General features: G+C 46.6%; 1 protein-coding gene and 1 long non-coding RNA gene across 3 annotated transcripts in view; both read right to left on the bottom strand.

Annotated features, from left to right (window-relative positions):
* Ddah1 (dimethylarginine dimethylaminohydrolase 1) overlaps nucleotides 1-19550 on the bottom strand; it is a 139014-nt gene that overhangs the window by 102828 nt on the left and 16636 nt on the right. The gene's annotated exons all lie outside the window — the stretch shown is intronic.
* On the bottom strand, nucleotides 785-18774 carry LOC121830358 (uncharacterized). Its single transcript, XR_006073563.2, has 2 exons — nucleotides 16199-18774; nucleotides 785-6956 (listed from the first exon to the last, which is right to left on the bottom strand). It is a non-coding gene; the product is annotated as an uncharacterized LOC121830358 (long non-coding RNA).

The following is a 19550-nucleotide window of genomic DNA, read 5'->3' as shown; positions in this document are numbered from 1 at the left end:
ATCCAGTCCCAATGGAGCCTGAGCTAGCCTTTCCTGAAGAAATGTTGTTGAGATCTCTGTGACATGAATTAAATCAGCAAACACACGTGAAACACTCAGAACAGTGCTAGGTATATAGTGAAAACCCCCAGGGGCTGGAAAGATGACTCAGAAGGTAAAAGCACTTGCCTTGAAAGCCTGACCACCTGAGTTCAGTCCCCAGGACCCACATAAGAAGAGGAATGTGAAAACCAAAAACAAACAAACAAACAAACAAAAAACCCACAAACCAAAACCAAAACCAAAAAAACAAAAGCCAGGCAGTGGTGGCACACAACTTTAATCCCAGCACTCGGGAGGCAGAGCCAGGCGGATTTCTGTGAGTTCAAGGCCAGCCTGGGCTACAGAGTGAGTTCCAGGAAAGGTGCAAAGCTACACAGAGAAACCCTGTCTTGAAGAAAAAAAAAAGAGGGATGTGATGGCAAATATCTGTAACCCTAGCTCTCTCCCATGGCAAGATGGGAGGGTAGAGATGAAGAATCACCAGGAAGCTGAGGGACCAGCTGGCTTGGAGAAAGAATATGGTCAGGCGGTAGAAACAATGACAACTGTCTCACAAAAGGGTAAACGGGAGAACTGGCTTCCAGAAGCTGCCCTCTGAGCTCCACACATGCACCATGGCATGCCCGGCCCCCAGGTATATGAGCTGGCATACACACATACACACACAGCTAATAAATATATTAAAATAACCACCATCATCTTCAATACTGCATACATAATTTCCACAAATTTTTCCTTTGAATTTATTTTACCCATTTCTTATCACTGTGAAACACAGACTGAGGTCACAGCATTCTGTGTGACAGTGCCGAGCCTCAATTTCCTTACGGTGGTAACATCTGCCTGCCATTCCAGAAGTGGTAATCATATCAAATGAGATGATTTATGTGAAAATGCCTTGTAAAGTATTAAGGGCTACGGAGATCAAAGGCATCATATCATAGTAGTTGGCACCACGCTACACCATCTAGAGTCCTCCAGTGCAAGTTAACTGAACTATTTATTGCCAACACACCCGCACAGCTCCTACACCAGCAGTCCAAGCTGTGCTGGAGTCGCTGTGCTGGAGGCTTCACACACCAGCCTGTGCCCAGCCTGTGCCCAGCTTCCAGCTCACTACAACTCTTTCAGACCGCCTGCCCATAAGTTACTGTCGCTCCGCAGACGTGGTGCTCATGTTTGGAGGTCTAGCACCTGGGGGGTGGAAACAGGAACATCAAGAGTTCAAAGCCAGCTGGGGTAGCACAGGAACTCCAGTCCAGCCTCAGCTAAGACTCAGCCTAAAAACAAGACACGAAACATGAGCAAAAAAAATGATCTCAGGTTATTTTTATATATTGGTTGAGTCAGGGTGCTAGGATTACAGGCCTCTGTCACCACACCCAGTTTATCTGAGATCTTACAAGTCTTGAAAAAGACTACATTTTCCTGGCATGCTAACTTAGACTAAAATTTCTAAATTTCCTTTTTAAGTCAAGGGTAAGTTTCATTCAAATTCCTTGTTTCATAGTGGAGTCAAACAAGGCTTGGAGAAGTGAGCTACCCCCAGGACCCGTGAGAATCAGTACCTGCTGCCATTTCATCCTCAACCCAAGACAAGTGTGCCTCATGCAGAACAGGTCCCAAATCCCAACTGAGATACAGCTTAGCCCCACAGGGTATCAATACCTCATCTTTCTGGTGGGGCTTTTATTTTACCCCCCACCCCTTGCAAGTAAGCTTGGTGTGGGGGGTAGGGAGTGGGGAAGGAAGAAACTAGAGAAGAGGGCATTCTGTTCAAGGCATGTTGAAAAATCTGTTCACTTTCTGGAAAAACAGTGTTTGCATGTGCGCTGTCTTATATTTCTGTCCAGGAGCCTGCACGGAAGGAACAAGCTAGCCACTGAACTTTGTTTAGGGTTTTTATGCCAACTGGTTCATATGGTAACTTGGATCCAAGCAAGACTTTACAGCTCTGAGCTCTCAATATAGACACGGCATGTGCAAAATGCTTGAGTGTTGCCAGTCTCTGCGGAGCCAGCTTAGAGGGACAGACCGGGACAGGCTTCTATCTTCTGGCTTGATCACTAAACTGGGTGTGTTTATATGACTGTCAACTGCTCTGGAAAAACACATAAACACAGTGTAAATATTGTGTCGTAACCGTGAGAAAGAGCAGAAGGGAATGGCGTCACAATGGGACCTCTGCTAGCTGAGCATATTTTCACACCCATCCCACCTTGTAAACACTCATGTGTTTGCAAATGAATTGTCCTCAGAAATATCATAAAGTGTGTGTGTGTGTGTGTGAGTGTGTGTGTGTGAGCGCACGCGCGCGTGCGCGCTATTTTAGCTTTTCAGATATCAAACACCTAACACTGAGAGCTGAACATGGGGGAGACAGGTATACATTGAGGTACATTTATAGCACCCACCCATATCCCAATTCTTATCCCTTAGACAAAGTAACAGGTTATGGTGCTAACCAGCTGAGTCACAGCTAACTACACTGACTTATCTATTTTTATTAGAACCCAGGTAGTTAAAGAGTCACTCGGCGTCCTCTGGGTTACCCATGTGCCCTGAATCCAAGCCTCAGAATGAAAGCTCAGGAAAGGGACACTGTTGCATGTGCAGAGTTCTGGTTGGACACCGACGCTACTTAACAAGCATAAGGTTGTGGCCAAGGTCAGTGAACTGATATGTGAGAAGGCAGTGGGAATGGCCTGTTCTCCACCAGCTTCCTGCATCAGACTCAAGAAAGGAGCTCCAGACAACACAGAGAGCCAGCAGGGTGTCTGTTTACCCAGGCTGGTCTGGGCAGTAGACAGTCCAGAGCTTTCACTCAGGATGATCAAGCGTTTCCGCTTCAGAGGACCAGAGCACTGCTGGACTGCAATTTCTGGTGCAGCTTTCTCCTACCCAGTATGGAAGATAAGAGGGGACCGTAGCCAAAGGACTAGAGAGAGCAGCACAGGGAAGTGAGCGGATGATGAAGGCGAGGGTTGGAAGTCCTCCACTGTAGACAAGAAGGCTAGGGAACTGGGGAGGGCCAGTGACGGGGGCTTTTCAGACTGGCTAAGGACATCAGCAGGACAAAACAGGCTACAAGGCAAACATTTACTTCCTTGTATGACAGTGAGAGATTAAAACAAACAAACAAAAACAACCCAGGGGATTGGAGGGGAAAAAACTATTCCTTAAGCTGAAACTCTCCCTACATCTCATAACTAGAAGTCTGCCCCTTGCTCCCTCCCCCAACCCCATTTCAGTTCCACTTCTGTCGTTGTGACAAACTCCCTGACAGCAGCAGCTGCGGGGAGGAAGGAGTTTGTTTGTGTGGCTTGTGATTCCAGGTTACAGTTCATCGTGTAGGGAAGTCACAGTGTCACAGTGTCAAGGATTTATAAACACCACATGCAGAGGAAAGAGCAGACAAAACATCCTGCTTCCTGCTTGCTCAGACTTAGTTAGTCCTCAGGGTCCAGGACCCCTAAACAAGGAATGGTGCTGCCCACAGTGGCCTGAGTCTTCTTATGTCCATCAACAGTCAAGACAATCACCAAAGACAGGTCCTCATGTCTCTTCACATAACTGAATTTGAGGGTCATGAAAGGTTTGGCAGCAGTAAAATGTTTCTGAGCAGAAGTCTAAAAATTAATTTAAAATCAGGCAATAAATGAATCTGAGGTATTTCTGTCACTCACCCGTATTGCATCAAGCAACCTCACTGCAGCCTTGGTTAGGAAGACACAGCATGTTTACTTTGCAGCATGCATGCATGCTATCTCAGCATGCAACACCACAAATGCTCTATGAGATACCTTGACAAGGATTCAAGACTATTGGATGTTTTTATTGCACCTATGAAGTCTAACAGTTAAATTGTAGAAAATAAGGACTTTTGATATTTTCTTATTGTTATTCCCCAGTATGTAAGCATCAAATTAGCATACCTGTGGACTATATTGTGTTAGAATGTTTGATTTTAAATATTCAGCCAAGATTTATTTCTTTATGTAAAAAGTAACAAGCACAACTATTTCATTAGTATGCAAACTGGCTTTCTTCTCCCATGAATGGTAAAATTACATGTATACCAAAGACTTGTTTTAAAATAAATGTATGTGTGCAATGTGTGCATGTGTATGTGTACATATGCATGCATGAGTGTGCTCACTTGTCTGTGGACATGTGGACATCAGAGGCCAATCTGGGTTATCTTTCTCCATCACTCCCCACTTTATTTCTTGAGACAGTTTCTCTCACTGCTAGATCTTGCTGTTGGGGCAGGTTGGCAGGCCAGGGAGCCCCCAAGACCTGAATATCTCCACAGCCCTAGCACTTTGGTTACAAGTCCACTCCACCATGCCCAGTTTTTATGAGGTTGCTAGGATCCAAATTCAAGTGCTTACGTTTGTGCAGCAAGCACTTTTAGCCACTGATCCAGCTCCCACCAGACGAAATTTCCCTGAGCTTTAGGGAAAGTTCAGTGTGTAACGGTGCCTGCTGTCAAGGTTGATGACCTGCGTTTGATCCCCTGGATCCACCTAACAGAAGGAGAGAACTGATGTCCACAAGTTGTCCTCGGTCCTCCGCATGCTGTGGCTTGAGCATGCCCACACTGATACACACACACACACTCATATAATCAATAATAAGTTAATGCAATAACAAACACTAATTTTCTTACCATTTATTATCAGTAAATGTTTGATTTGAATGTCTATGTATATAGGTTATGTAAAAGGTTATGTCAAAATTTCTAAAGTGAAAATGGGCAACAAGTGAAGAAAATCTAGAAGTCCTGCGCTAGTCTGTGACACCGTGGCGTCATGCTTGGTGGTCCCGGAGCATGGTGGAAAGGATGCAGGGTCACACGGCCAGACTGAGCAGCACCACACAGCAGGCTCCTTCAGTGTCTCCCCTTCCCCTTTCCTCTCCACGGGCTCACAAAAGCACTGCCTCAGCTAACACGTGCAAAGACCCCCCTCCCCCAGATCGTGACTCCGAGGCGCCTAAGCAGAACACAGGCTGAACTCAAATCCTGTTGTTCTAGGCGCTTCTGAATATGATTTAATCTACCTGATTTTTGTGTGGATTATTCATGGCCAGGTTGTGTTCAGAGTGGATTCTGTGCTGGATGATGAAGGAACATTACATCCCTTAACAGCACAATCCAATTGCACTCAGGAAATGCAGTTATTTTAATATCATTGAAAACCAAACATAATTAAGAATGTGAATCTTCCCAGAAAAACATCACATGACATATTCCAGAAAGCTATCTAAATGCCTGTTAGTTGAGCTGATGATGTGGCTTATCTAAGCTACTTCAAATATTTAAAGTATAAATATTAATTCAACTGTTCTTCAAATGTTTAACGTGTAATGCATTTAGAAAAGCAACTGGATTTTTCACATTAATTCTGGCATTTTAGCATCTTTGTTTTTGTTTGTTTAGTTTTTGTTGTTGTTTGTTTGTTTACGAGACAGAGTCTCACTATGTAGCTCTGGCTGTCCTAGAACTCACTATGTAGACCAGCACGACCTTGAACTCAGAGAGATCTGCCTGCCTCTGCCTCCCGAATGCAGGGATTCAAGGCATGCACCACCATGTCCAACTACATTTTAGCATCTTGAAGATGTGGTGTGGTGAAAGGAAATTAGAAACAAGATGGGACTGAGGCTTAGACTGATGCCAAAACACCAAAACAAAATAGACCTCAGTCCTGATGGGTATCTCCCTCTCACCCCCAGGAATACATATGCAGAGCATTTGGTTTGCTTTGTTTCCTCTGTGTGAAGCTCGATGATTTCTCATGCAACAGTGCGGTGCCAAGAGGAGTTGTAATGAGAAGAATAAACACCATAAAGCTGGCAGGGGGCTTCAAGACACAGAGCCAGAGGACTGGGCTAGGCAGTGGGAGGCTTTCCTCTTCACCTCTGGCATGAAATCTGCCTCCTCCCAGTGACTTCAGAAAAATGCTCCAGCTAGTTCATTTTATTTTTATTTCATTCTTTTGTTTTTGTTTGGTTTTTCTAGGTAGGGTTTTGATGTGTAGCTTTGGAACCTGTCCTGGAACTTGCTCTATAGACCAGGCTGGCCTTGAACTCACAAAGATCCATCTGCCTCTGCCTCCCAAGTGCTGGGTGGGATTAAAGGCAGGTGCCACCACTGCCCGGCTTTAGTTCATTGCATAGAAATTCCTGCTTTAACTCTAAGCAACACTGACCACTTGGATCTTATATATTGAATATACATATAGTCTGAGGACATTTCTAGGGAAGGCTCGCTAATATTCCATTTTTAAGAAATTTCTAAGTATTATCATCAATCTAACAACTGAGCAAACATGTATAAATTTTTAGCTGAAAAAATTGAGCTAATATCTCAAAATTTCATATTTTTATATTCTGTACCATTCTTTTGTAAGAACATTAGAACCACTTGTCCTCTTCCATAAAAACAAAAGCCGACAACAAATGGACAACCACTCAGTGTAATCTACACAGGTGTGTTATTTGCAGCCCAAACTATACTAATTACAGAGAACTACTAAGAAAACTTCACATGTAACAAATAAAATACCTCATTACTTCTAATTTAGCTAATGAACAGTCCATATGTGTAAAATATTTTTGACATTTGATTCTGTACAAAAGAAATAGACATGGATCTCATGTATTATTTGTTATTTAGGTCCACCATAGCATTTGAACAAAGTAATGAATCATTTTATGTGGTTTTTACTAATTAAGCTTCTCTCGGACTTCTGGCGTAGTGTTGTGAAATGTCATCGGGGAAGCTGCTTTCCACTGTGACTTCTCTCCCTGTCCACACTGCTTCGTCGTGCCTTGTCCTAACACACGGCTTTCGGCTGACTTTTTTGCTATGGTTTTCATCACATGACATTCAGATATTTCAAGTCATCCTATTTGGGGAGCAATAAAGAGCACGTTAAATATAACTTCATCTAGCTGAGTTTGGTAGCACATGCTTGCCACCCTGGCCCTGGGGAGGCTGAGGAACGAGAGGGTAGTGCACATCTGAGGCCAGCTTGGACGACCCACAAGGTACTATCTCAGAAAAGCCAAGCTGTTTCAGCAGACAGTACGGAGGGCACCCATAGGCAGAAAAAGAAAGAAGGAGGGGGGAGGGGAGACACAAGTGAACCTTGGCTTACACCTCACACTTTATACAAAAATGAATTCACAAACTTGGCATCCAAGTTAAAACCTTTACTTTGCAAAAGAGGCTCTTGAGAGGACGAAAACTCCAGTGAGCTGTGCTCTTGTCCTGAGTCCTGTGTGAAGGTAAAAGGAGAGGACCGAGTCCACTAGGTTGTCCCCTGACCTCGACACATGCACTGTGGCGTGCCCGCCCCACCACCATGCACACACTATAATAACAACTTTCACAAACGTAAAAACTCAGCAGTGCAAAGCCAAGCAGTGGAAGCAGAAAGCAGGCCAATAATACAAGCAGGCTCTTCACCCATCAGATAACAGACATGGCCGACAGGCAGGTAAGAAGGCGTTCAATGTCATTAGGAGCCAGGGCAATGCAAATTAAAACCACGATGAGCTCTCACTGTAAACATGCCACAACCGTTGTCATACATGGGTCAGGCATGGTACCGGACGCCTATATTCCTACGACTCGGTGGTGGAGGCAGGAGTATTGGTCATTCTCATAGTGAATTCTAGGTGAGCTTGGGTTATATAAGCTTCTGTCTCAAACAAGACACCACACACACACACACACACACACACACACACACACACCAAAAAACAACCTTGAGGAGGACATGAGCAGTTGGATCATTAATTAATTACTGGTGAGACATAAAATGGCAAAGCTAGATGAGCAGTGGTGGCGCACGCCTTTAATCCCAGCACTCGGAAGGCACAGCCAGGTGGATCTCTGTGAGTTCGAGGCCAGCCTGGGCTACCAAGTGAGTTTCAGGACAGGCACCAAAGCTATACAGAGAAGCCCTGTTTCAAAAAAACAAAAATAAATAAATAAACAAATAATAAATAAATAAATAATAAAATGGCAAAGCTGCTTTGGAATAGCTTGGCAGTTTCTTTAATGAAATAACCCCCATGAAAGTAATACAATTATCTTAAACCTGTCCCCCAAATAACCAGCATCCACCTCATTTTAGATACCACCATTACTACTGATGCTGGGTCTTTTTAGATCTATCTACCTGTTCGGGTGGGGGCCTAGTCTAGTTTCATTTCTGTAGCTGAGATGAAATATCCTGACAATAAGCACAGAGGAGAAAGGGTTAGAATTGGGGGAAGTCCCAATGGAAGGAGCCCGAAGCAGCTAGTGAAATCACGTATATAGTCAAGAGCAGAGAGAAACGAATGCACACATGCTCACTTGTGTAGTGGGTAGCCATTCCAGCTTGGATCTGGAAGTTCCAACCCCCATTGAGACTCTGGCAACTGTCACGCCTACGAGGCGGGGCAAGGGGAGGCGCCTGGAGACCCCAGAGCTGGATGGGCCAGCGCTCTCTCTGTGCGCTCTCTCTGTGCCGGGACGCTGAATTGTGCAGAGCTCCGGAGAACACCGCTGGACTGCGATACACCTTCCCCAGACCCTGCGACCTACCTTTCACTTAATTTGTGAGTTACGCCATTAAATAAATATCCTTTTAACTACGTGGAGTGGCCAAAATAATTTCTTCAATACACTTGCTTTCTTGCGCTTGCCTTGGTTTCTCTACTTTTAGGCAGCTCAGGACCACTTGCCTAGGGAATGGTGCCTCTCACTGTGAGCTGGGTCTTCTCATATCAATTGTCTTATTTATGACAATCCCCCAGACATGGCCACAGGCAACTCAAACGAGACAGTCTCTCATTATCCCAGGAAATTCATGGTTGTGTCAAGTTGACAAGTCAAGCTAACATCACTATAGGCCATTTCTCTCAGGCATGATCCTTAGCACTGTTACAACTTATCCTCCTCTTCCCCATTCTCCGCCTCCTTCCTTCCCCCTCCCTCTTCTTCCTCTCTATAAACCCAGTAGACTATAGTGAAGTACCTAGCACACTGTCCCAAATATGGAGCTGGCGGGTCAACACCACAAGCTACCATCAAAGAAAATGATCAGTAGAATGTGAACAACACGAACCTGTGCCTGACCGCCACCCACTCTCCAGTCAGCTGGCTAAGCTCGTGTCCTGGCTTTCGCTGCTTCTGTGGAGGCTGGATCAGGAGTCCTTCCTTTCTTTAGCAAACTTCATGTGAGGTTGAGAAATGCTGTTCATTCCCACTCCAGCTTTCTCATATTTCCAAGGTATTCTTGCTCAGTGTTATTCCTTTCATTAAAGGGTCTCTTTTGGTTGACGACCCACTGGACTCTGCAAAAATCCTCCACTGACTTTCTCCTAAAATACTTTCAACTCTCAACAAGGGAGTGGAGGCAGCTTGGGTCCTTTCTCCTTATTCTGCAGCTACAACCTAGGCCCAACTATCAAGTCCAGTGCTTCCCCTGAATTCAATTCAATTATAAAAATATATTCATCATGTCTCAACAAAGTATCCTGAGTCCCAGATTCTTCTCTGAGCTACACACAAAGAAAAACTGCAAACTCTCAGACTTCTGTTTGGATTTTCTTATTGTGTGTGTTACCTTTGGACACATGAGAAAAGCATTTGTCTCCTAGCAATACCACTTGAAAGGAAAAGCATCCTTCAGCAACTGGGAGCATTACATACTATGCTGAGACAGTGGAGGAGGTAAAAAGATGGAGAGAAATGGTTGTTGGGTATCAAGAATGGATGGGGAATCAGATGACCCAATTTAGAACAGAATTTCACCATATACCAGAGTACATTCTTGGACAGATTAACCTCTGAAAGCTTCAGCTTTGCATCTGTCAATACAGATATTAATGTATACCTCCAGGATTAGAATAGCACATGGTTGGTGCCTCACACAACAAGCTATCCCTAAGTGGTCACAGTCAATGGCATCTGAACCTCGTAACCCAGTACTGCACTAAGTCCCGGGTCTAGGTTGCTGCAGCCCCTGGGGCACGAGCTCTGGAGACAGCTGCTTCTAGACAGGTTCTGTGGCATGGTCGCTTGTTCACATCTGATGTAATGATTCCAAATTTAAGAGTTCAGGACCATGTGTGTACTCCTCAAATCAAGCAATATGTTTGAAAGTCAGAAAATGCACCTGGCTGGTTCCTGCATAGGCCACAGTGCAATTTAGAACACAATTAAGGTACAGAGTCACTGGCTGTCACGGCATAAATTCTGCAGAGTGCTTTCACTTGAAGAGCACAATGAAAATACGATGCTTGGCTAAGGAGACAGAGGCTATTCCAGACAAAATAGCAGTAATGTCTTTTACTAGCCCACAGAACAGCTCTTCCTGTTACTCCTCAAAGCATTAAGAAGCTTTTAGCTCTGAAACACGTTTTCGCAAACATGGGGAAAACAGGCAGTAGGGGAGGTGTGCAAACACGGAATTGCGGGACTCTACTGTACAGTGCTGCTGAAGTCACCAGGGGAGTCAGACAGGGAACATCCTGCCCTGTTCTGGCTACTTCTCTCTTCTTTCCCAGAAGCTGACCCAACCTCTCTTTTATGCTTTAGATCAGCTTATTTCCCAAACCATAACATTTTAAAATTATTTTATTTTTCCTTATGTGTGTATTGTACATGTGTGTGTTGCACATATGTGTGCAGGTACACATGCATGTGTTTATGCAGGTGCACAGTGCCTATGTGTACGTGTGTAGAGGCCAGAAGGGGATCGTGGGTGCTCCCCTCTCTCATTCTCCATATTATGACCTTGAGGCAGGATTTCTCACTGGACCTCTTTCCACTGGGCTGCTGGCCAGCAAGCTCCCAGGATCCATCTCCCAGTGCTGGAGCTGCAGGTGCTCCGGGCCACACCTGGCTTTTTACACGGGTCCTGGGGATCCAAACTCGGGTCCTGTGTTTGTGCAGGAAGTGCTCTTACCCAGTGAGCCATCTCTCCGGCCCAGATTACCTTTTTTATTAATGCTACTAATGATGAGTCGGTGTTTCTGAGAACTCGAGGGTGAGGTGTGCTAAAGCCGACAACGAAGCTTTTGAGTGAGACACCCTAGCACAGCTGTGGTACGGCACTGACAGGAGAGAGAAACCGATTGTGAGCGCCGTGAAAACGTGGTACAGTAACTCTTGCACTGTGAGCCTCAGTCAGGGTTGGTTCAGGCAGTCTGCGGTACTGATGCTGCCGTGTGAAGGCTACCCATCCCTCTCGACTGCATGGTCCAGGGCTGACTAACTGAGCAGGTGAATCCTATGGTCTGGGGAGGAGGCTATGCAGTAGGGGAGCTGGAGAGCTCTGGGTTTGGGAGCAGAAACGTTATGGCCACATAAGGTGTTATATGGCGGGAAGAGGGAGCCCCGAAAGTGGGCAAGTCACTGTTGTAGAACAGTGAGTGCTGCTGAGATCTCTCCTTTTCTACATTACTGCCCAGGACCAAACCTGTTGCATAGAAATTGAGAAAGACATCAATAGACATGCAACTTCATCTGAGTTCACAGGTATCACCGTGATTCCCAAACAAGTTCACAAATTCTTGGATATGCTTCCCACTGAAGGCAAAGGTTTGTCTGTTTCCCTAACCACGAACACGCTGGAAGCGATTCTGCACAATTTCCAAGGCTGCTCAGAAAAGGTGATGCAACTTTCTCTCCTCCACACCCTGAGACCACATGGAGGGCCCACACAGGGAGTCCCCAGAGGAATGGAGAGCAAGGCCTGGACAAACACAACTGTGCCAGCCTCCAACTAGTTATCTGAGCCTTCCCTAGATCCCCCCAGAATATAGGGCATGTAAATAATTATTGTATTCCTCTCTACTTAAGAAATAATGGTTTTTAGATTTTATTTTACTTCAAAAAAGATGTATTTTATGCGTGCGTGCGTGTGTGTGTGTGTGTGTGTGTGTGTGTGTGTGTGAGAGAGAGAGAGAGAGAGAGAGAGAGAGCGCCAGAGAGCGCCAGAGAGCGCCAGAGAGAGTGTGGGTGCTTGCATATGCACGTGGGTAGCCACAGAAGCCAGAAGAGGGCATTGGATCCCCTGAAACTGGAGCTAGAGACAGTTTTGAATTGTCTGCCGTTGGGAACCATACTGTGGTCCTCTGTAAGAACAGAATGTGCTCTTAGCCACTGAGCCATCTCTCCAGCCCTAAAGAAGTAATTTTTAAAAGAGCAGGTTCAACAGCATAGATTCAGTTCCAAGAGCTAACAGGACCCTAGTGTTTTAATATATGTCCTGAAAACGGCTGGGGGGCCAGTCTTTGACAAGAGCCTCATGGCTCCTCCACCCAAAGAGGCTGTGCTTTCTTGAAAACATCTCAGAGTCTTCTGCAGGACTTGGATGATTGTCCAGGTTCAAACCAAAAAAAGCCACCGTGGGCTTTTAGCATTTAGCATCACATAACATCTGCCTCGCTCATTAAGATGTAATATTTTAATTGTTCTCCACAGTAAGGACTAACTGGTGTTTATGAGCATTACATAACTTAAAACAAAATGCAGAATATTGTTGTGTAATGGAGATCTCCAAAAATTTTTTATTACGATTGTTTTGAATCAAAAGTATTTTTTTTCTTTTTTGGTTTTTTGAGACAAGGTTTCTCTGTGTAGCCCTGGCTGTCCTGGAACTTGCTCTGTAGACCAGGCTGACCTTGAACTCACAGAGATCTGTCTGCCTCTGCCTCCCTCTGGGATTAAAGGTATGAGCCACCACTGCCCAGTTTGGAAAAGCACATTTTTTAAAAAGTCAAAGGTTATTTTTTTCTTATTCCTGAGTCTGACTTTCTACCTCTTTTTCTCTTCTAAAAACCTCCATCCTCATTGGCTCTTAGACTCCACTCCATCCTAGCATTGCTCTGAAGTTGACATGTTCTACCTTGGTTACCTCGTGGACTTACAGGGCTCTAAGCAGAGGTCATAGCTAGGAAGGACTGAGTACAAGCCTGTGAACTATCTCCTAGAGGTTCATTTATCATCTCTGACTCTATACACTGTTGTTCTTTGAAGGGCCTGGAGGATATTACGTAAAGTCTTTCCAACTTCAACTTTTCATAGGTCAGAAACACCCAGGGGTTTTGGGTTTTTAATGTAACTTCCTTAGATAAAAGTCAGTTTCCGTTTTCCAGTCCGGGAAGTGGATGTCTGTAATACAACATAAATTACACAGTTTCTGATTTTACTGTCTAGACACCATCAACCTCCTTAACACTGCCTTCTCTGTCAAGAATCTGGGCAGAGCCCAAAAAAACTGATGTCCAACTAAGCTCGGAAATATATTTCTTCCAATGAAAGCTGGCAAGGCTCTGCTGAGCGTGTTTGAAGCCAAGGAAAAACAGGACTGGAAAATCAAGAGAGGGAGGGAGGAGAAGAGGGAGAGGAAGAGAGAGAGGGGGAGAGACAGAGACAGACAGACAGACCAATCGCTTTCACAGACTGACAAGGCCCTATAGCACCAAGAGCTTGAAAGGCTTTCTTTTCTCTCCCGGCTTCTGAATAAAGACAGGAATCATCCTGCAGATGAGCACTGACATCTGTAGAGCTTCCCTTACCAGTGGCAGCCTCAAGAACACAGAGAAAAAGAGAAGCACACACTCCAGGAGGAAAGAACGCTCGCCTGGACTTCTACAGCTCCTGTCTGAGCTGAAATCCATCCTTGTACACAGTAAGAATGAGAGAATTACAGGTGACAAGTTCTGCAGGGTTCACTGGGCTGCAGATCCTGAATAAGGCTCAAGATTCCCTGCTTCCCCCCCCCCACACACACAGAGGCACACACACACACACACACACGCACAGGCATGCACAGGCACACAAGCACACACACGCGCGCACGCACACGCACACACACACACAGAGGCACACATACAGAGGCACACACACACACACAGGCATGCACATGCACACACACGCGCGCACACACACACACACACATACCCCACACACAGGCACACACATGCACAGGCACACACGCGCACCCCCCCCCCCCACAGGCACACACACGCACAGGCACACACCCACACTCACCCACCCCCACCCCTCCCTCACACACACACACACACACACACACACACACCTGTAGCTGCTCTCTTCCCAGCTGGCTGAGGGACTGCTGCATGACCTTGGTGATGGAGATGACCGATGTCATACACTGCACTGGGCCAGTATCTCGTTCCCCACTGAATAACTTCAACTCTGTGATGCCTCTGTAGAGCAGGGTTCACAGGAAGAGGTTTGTCCTCAATCCCACTTAAGAAGGATTACTTTCTGAAGTTCCACTCGGGGGCGCGTGGTGATATTTTGCTTATAAACTGCACTCCGTTATCGCAGCCCCCCCTTCATTTTCACGGGAACCACTATTCTATCTACATATGAGAAAACTCAGGCTCATGAGGACCACGGCCACAGCCACATATTCAAAAAGAATAAAGAGAAGCTTAATAGATACGGGGCTCCCGACCTCAAATCTTCCATTGCTCCCGCAATTCTAAAGCTGTCACCCACATAACAGGCGGCCCCCCCCGGGGGGGGGGGAGGGGATTAGTGAATGTGAACCCTAAACTGTACTGACCACAGTTTACCTGATTCACCTAGAGGTCACTGAGCACTGACTGTGGGCCGAAGGTCACAGGTGCTGTGCTGTAGGAAGAAAGTTGATAGTAGACAAAGGAAGACCATCACGCAATAAATACTACAAGGAAGTAGCGCACCAAGTCCAAAGACGGTGACTCTGCGAGTCTGTGAAGGTGACGCACATCTGAGTCGTTCAGTGGGATGAATCCAGCCATTAAGAAAATGATTGTTGTTTCTGTTATCATTATCATTATTGATACGGGTGCTCCTGTAGCTCAGGCTGATCTAAACTTGCCATGTATTGGGGGAGGACCTTGAATCCCTGGTCATCCCGCCTCATCTCCCAAGTGCTGGAATTACAGCTGAGTCGCTACAGTTGGCACACAAAACGTACTATTTTTAAGTCCAGGGAGAAGGGTGTGGTGGGGATGTGACCCGGGCATAGAAAGGCTGCCTAGCATGGGCACAGAGTTAGACCCTGTGTTCAGTCCCCAGCACAGTGTAGTGAACGGGAGGAAAGGAGCTAGAAAGGAGGAGAAGAGAGGAGGGGGAGGAGGAGGAGGAGGAGATGCAGGGAAGAGGTGTTGGTGGGGAAAGAGAGGTAGATTGGAGTTCTCTGCAGTTTTAGCCCTGGACCGGGTATTTAGGAACCTTGACATCCATGGATCTGCAGGCAGACCGTCTGCATCAAATTAGGAGAGATGGTTAACATTAAAAGCACAATTAAGATACACAAAATAAAGAGGTCCATCTGTCCTCCCCATAGCGTGTGGTGACATGATGTCACATTTTAGAGCTGACGAATTGACCCCATAGCTAAACGCCATCTGCCACTCTGACCACTTTTAGAATGGAACCTTAAAGTAACACAAGCCAGTGGAGACATCTGGAACACGCCTCCACTTTCTCCCCAGACTTCTCTAACTGCAGCCTGTTAGATGTTGACACATGCGCTGAGCTGTCCTGCCTCCGCCGTTGCTTGTTATCATGACTAAGCGGGTACTTTCAGGAAAAGGGAAAGTTAAGCATCAGCCCAAGGACCTAAGCCCAGTTTTGGTATGACCCTCTGGCAACACCACGACCAAGGCAGGAATGGGGATGCCTTCCAAGCTCAGCACCTCAAGTCCGGTCCTTCTTGTGTGCTCCTGTGCATTCGCCTGTCCCACCTCCTCCATCTCTAACTCCTTCCATCCTTCCCACCAACCTCCAAACCTAACTTACATCTTAACACACCCTCCCCCACCCCTGCCCCAGACAGGTTTCTCTGTGTAACAGTCCTGGCTGTCCTGGAACTCACTTTGTAGACCAAGCTGGCCTCAAACTCAGAGATCTGCCCGCCTTTGGCTCCTGAGTGCCTGGATTAAAGGTGTGCACCACCACTGCCCGGCTTACCACAGTTCTGAGTAGAAACTGAGGGTTTCTTTTCTAGTCAGTTCCTCCCCTTTTTCCTTTGGCTTCCCTTTGTCCCTGGTCTTCCTAGTGTTCACTCTCCCTACAGCGATAGCTTTTAGATGACGTCTTATGTTTCACCCCAGGGCAGGCTACCTTTGAACAGGAGGGAAAGAAAGGACGTCATCCCTGCATTTCCAGAAAGACAACGACGCTGTGGCCTGCTCACCCACACTGTCTTGCACACAGTTGGGTGTTTGGATTCATGCAGCAGGAGGCCAGAAATACATGAGACACTGTCTGCCTATTTATACACAAAACCATGTCTGCGGGCAGACTCCATTATAAGCAAACCCACTTTGACCTTTGAACCTTGAAACTAAGCTGATGGAATCTAGGTTGGGAAATTGTCTTAAACCCAGTGTACTCACAGGTTGGCCAGCTACCAATGATTTGATTTTGTAGCTTGACTCAGCAAATTAATAGAGGCTCATGAGGCCGGGGTGGGCCACAAGTTATTAGCAGCTCAAGTAATAGATAAATGGGCAGAAAGAATCATAGCGATCCCTAGAGAGAAAGAGGTGGGAAGTCAGACTCCATGATCCTAAGGATCATGTGATTTCAAACAGAGTGGAACTCTAATTGTTCTCTTTCTTAAGTGGGCAAGGGTAGTTCTCTGTTGTTTTCAACCTAAGAGAAAAAACATTCTGACTAGAACATAAAATCAGTAACTCAGTAATATGACGGCTAGTCTTAGCCTGGAGGCCAATCTCTTTCATCCCGAGGCTTGCCAAAGATTCAAACTGAGTTACCAGGAATCCAGTTACCGAGAATCACAGGTTTAGTCAGTCTGAATTATGCAAAATGTGACCCTGGCCTTTGCTCTCCGAGTTTCCTCATGCGCACGCCAACTCTCGATGCAAATGCTGGAATGGTTTCTTCTTGGCAAATCCACTCTCTCCTTTCACAAGCACCAGCCGGAGGAGGCGGCTGCGCTCCTGTCTCCGTCTCTACTTCCGTCATCCCGAGGAGACCGTGGAGATCTCACACGTTTTTCGTATAAAGCAGTAAACATCCAGCAATTATGATCAGGAGCTGCAATCTCATTCCCCTCTCTTCGCCGGGGCCATTATTTCAGGTTGCTATCCTGGCTAACCAGAGCTGTGCTTTTATCATCCCCGGGCACACTCTTTAATTCTCTCAATCAACTGTGCTCTCAAAGACACAGACCAGCAGGGATTCTTGCCAAGAGTGAGAGGTTCTGAGAACAGGTTTTATGTTAGAGGTCTGTGGAGTGTTCACTTCCTCCTCACACTACCCACCTGTGTTTACAAGCCAGCACGCCTCTGCGGATTGCATTCGGTCCAAATCATCAGAAGAGAAATTCCACGTGAGTGACTGGCATCTTCCTATGAAGGAATGTTCGGCGGCACAGAGCAGCCCTACATACACTCCCACCACGGCCCAGTACAGCCCACCACGCCACTGACCTTTCTGTTCAAGGGCCTGCATCCTTCCTTTGTTCCATTCTTCACTGTATGGAATTGCAATAATGTGAACAATTTTTCTTTTACAAAAAAGTCATAGAACACAGGAAATCTACAGTAACAGTTTTGACAACTGAGATGTTCATATTTTAATCTGCTTAATTAAACATGGTAAAATTGCTTTTCCATCAGCAAATGTCATTCTGCTAAATTGCACCGAAGTCAGTTTAATGAGAGATCCAAGTTCCTTGATTAAACTTGGCCAGAAAGATAACATGTGAGTGATCGCTACCACAAGAGGGGAGAGACAGAAGGGAAAAGGAGGTGCGCGTCTCATTTGTCATGTGACCCTAACCTTCCCCGTAGCTTTAATCTAATGCAAAGGCCTGCTGGTCCAGAGTCCAGCCACTAGACTGGCTCACAAGCCAGTGCCCAGGGATGGTCATAACTCTGGACAAAGGAAGAAGAGGCAGAGTAGAGACTGGCACCAGAGACTCTCACAGGAGGGCACAGGCTGGCACCAGAGACTCTCACAGGAGGGCACAGGCTGGCCCCAGAGACTCTCACAGGAGGGCACAGGCTGGCAGGTACATCCAGCATAGGGTAGGCTGGTATGCAGCCCAGTGATTAACCAAGCAGATGCACAGGAAGGGCTGGCAGAACATGGCACCAGAGGTCTTGGCAGGAAGTTTTAGGGATTCCACAACTTCAGGGGTCAATCTTTGGGTCTCGTGTTGACCCTGACAGGAAACAGCAGAGGGTGGTAGTAAGTGTAAATCCAGCTAATGAAACCAACTGACAGTCTGAGCATATGGAGGAACAATGGCCACCCCAGGGCAGCCCAAACAGCAGGAATGACCAGGCTGACCAACTGATCTAGAACAGAGACCTCATTTCCTCTGTTCTTAGCAAGACATTGACTGCTCCTAGAGCGTGGATCAGGGCCAAGCCAGCTGCTGAGAGGGCTGGATTTACAGTCCTGGTGCAAATTAGGGCTGCGCATGAGACATTGCTGCTTCCTCCTGTGGGTGGAAGTCTCACCTGGAGAAGGTGGGTTACACCAGAGGGCATCTACAAACCTGGGGGCTGGACCCAAGCACAAGAGAGTGTCATGTTTGGTCGTGAGAAATTCACACTGGTGGGCGGAGTCTTTGGAGAGACGGGTGGTCTTAGAAACAAGTAGGAGGGCTTCGAAAGGTATGAGAGGGTGAGAGAGTGAATGAAAGAGAGTGGGACACACACACACACACACAGAGAAAGAGAGAGAGAGAGAGAGAGAGAGAGAGAGAGAGAGAGAGAGAGAGAGAGAGAGAGAGAGAGAGAGAGAGAGAGAAGTCAGAGCTGGCCAGAGACAAGTACCTGTGGGGTTAGCATTTGGGGCAGGATTTTAGTGTCCTCCAGCATTTTAATAAGACGAAAACCAGAACTGCACCACCAGCAGCAACAGCACGTGTGATCCCCCAGTTTCTTCTGAGCACAGGAAACATCGGTTCCGAGCCCATACAGGATTGAAGAGAGAAGCATCGGGAGCCGGGAGTTTGCCCACGCCTTCACGGACGGGAAAGGACTTAGTTATGGGGTTAAGGGAGCTGGGACTCCAGGCCAGGCATGTCACCCTGCCTCCCTCCTGCCACACACGGGGACCACAGGGCCTGTGTGCCCTGCGGTCCCTCACCGCGGCACAGGTGCACAGAAGTGAGCTGAGTGCAGCTTTTGTCGCCGGGGTCTGTGACGCTAGCTAAGCCACGGACTTAGGGAAGCCACTGTTTCACAATCTGTGTCCCAACCTCCATGTGCTTTTCAGAGACTCTCTCCTGGATCGTCTGTGCGAAAGCTGCACAAAAAGCTGGTGTGGTGAAGGTGGAATTAACTCTGAGGGGGCAGCTTCCTTCTCGGAGCAGGAAGCTTCTCAGTACTCCTGCTCAAACCGGTTTTCATCACTCCTCTGTGCTCACAAGTTAAGGTCAAGACCCTCCACAAGCTGTCTAATTATTTGGACTAGATCTCTGCCAGTAAATATT

The sequence above is a fragment of the Peromyscus maniculatus genome, chromosome 6 (genome assembly GCF_049852395.1).
Source record: "Peromyscus maniculatus bairdii isolate BWxNUB_F1_BW_parent chromosome 6, HU_Pman_BW_mat_3.1, whole genome shotgun sequence".
NCBI lineage: Eukaryota > Metazoa > Chordata > Mammalia > Rodentia > Cricetidae > Peromyscus > Peromyscus maniculatus.
Note: the sequence above shows the minus strand (reverse complement) of the source record. Positions and strands in the feature narration are given on the sequence as shown.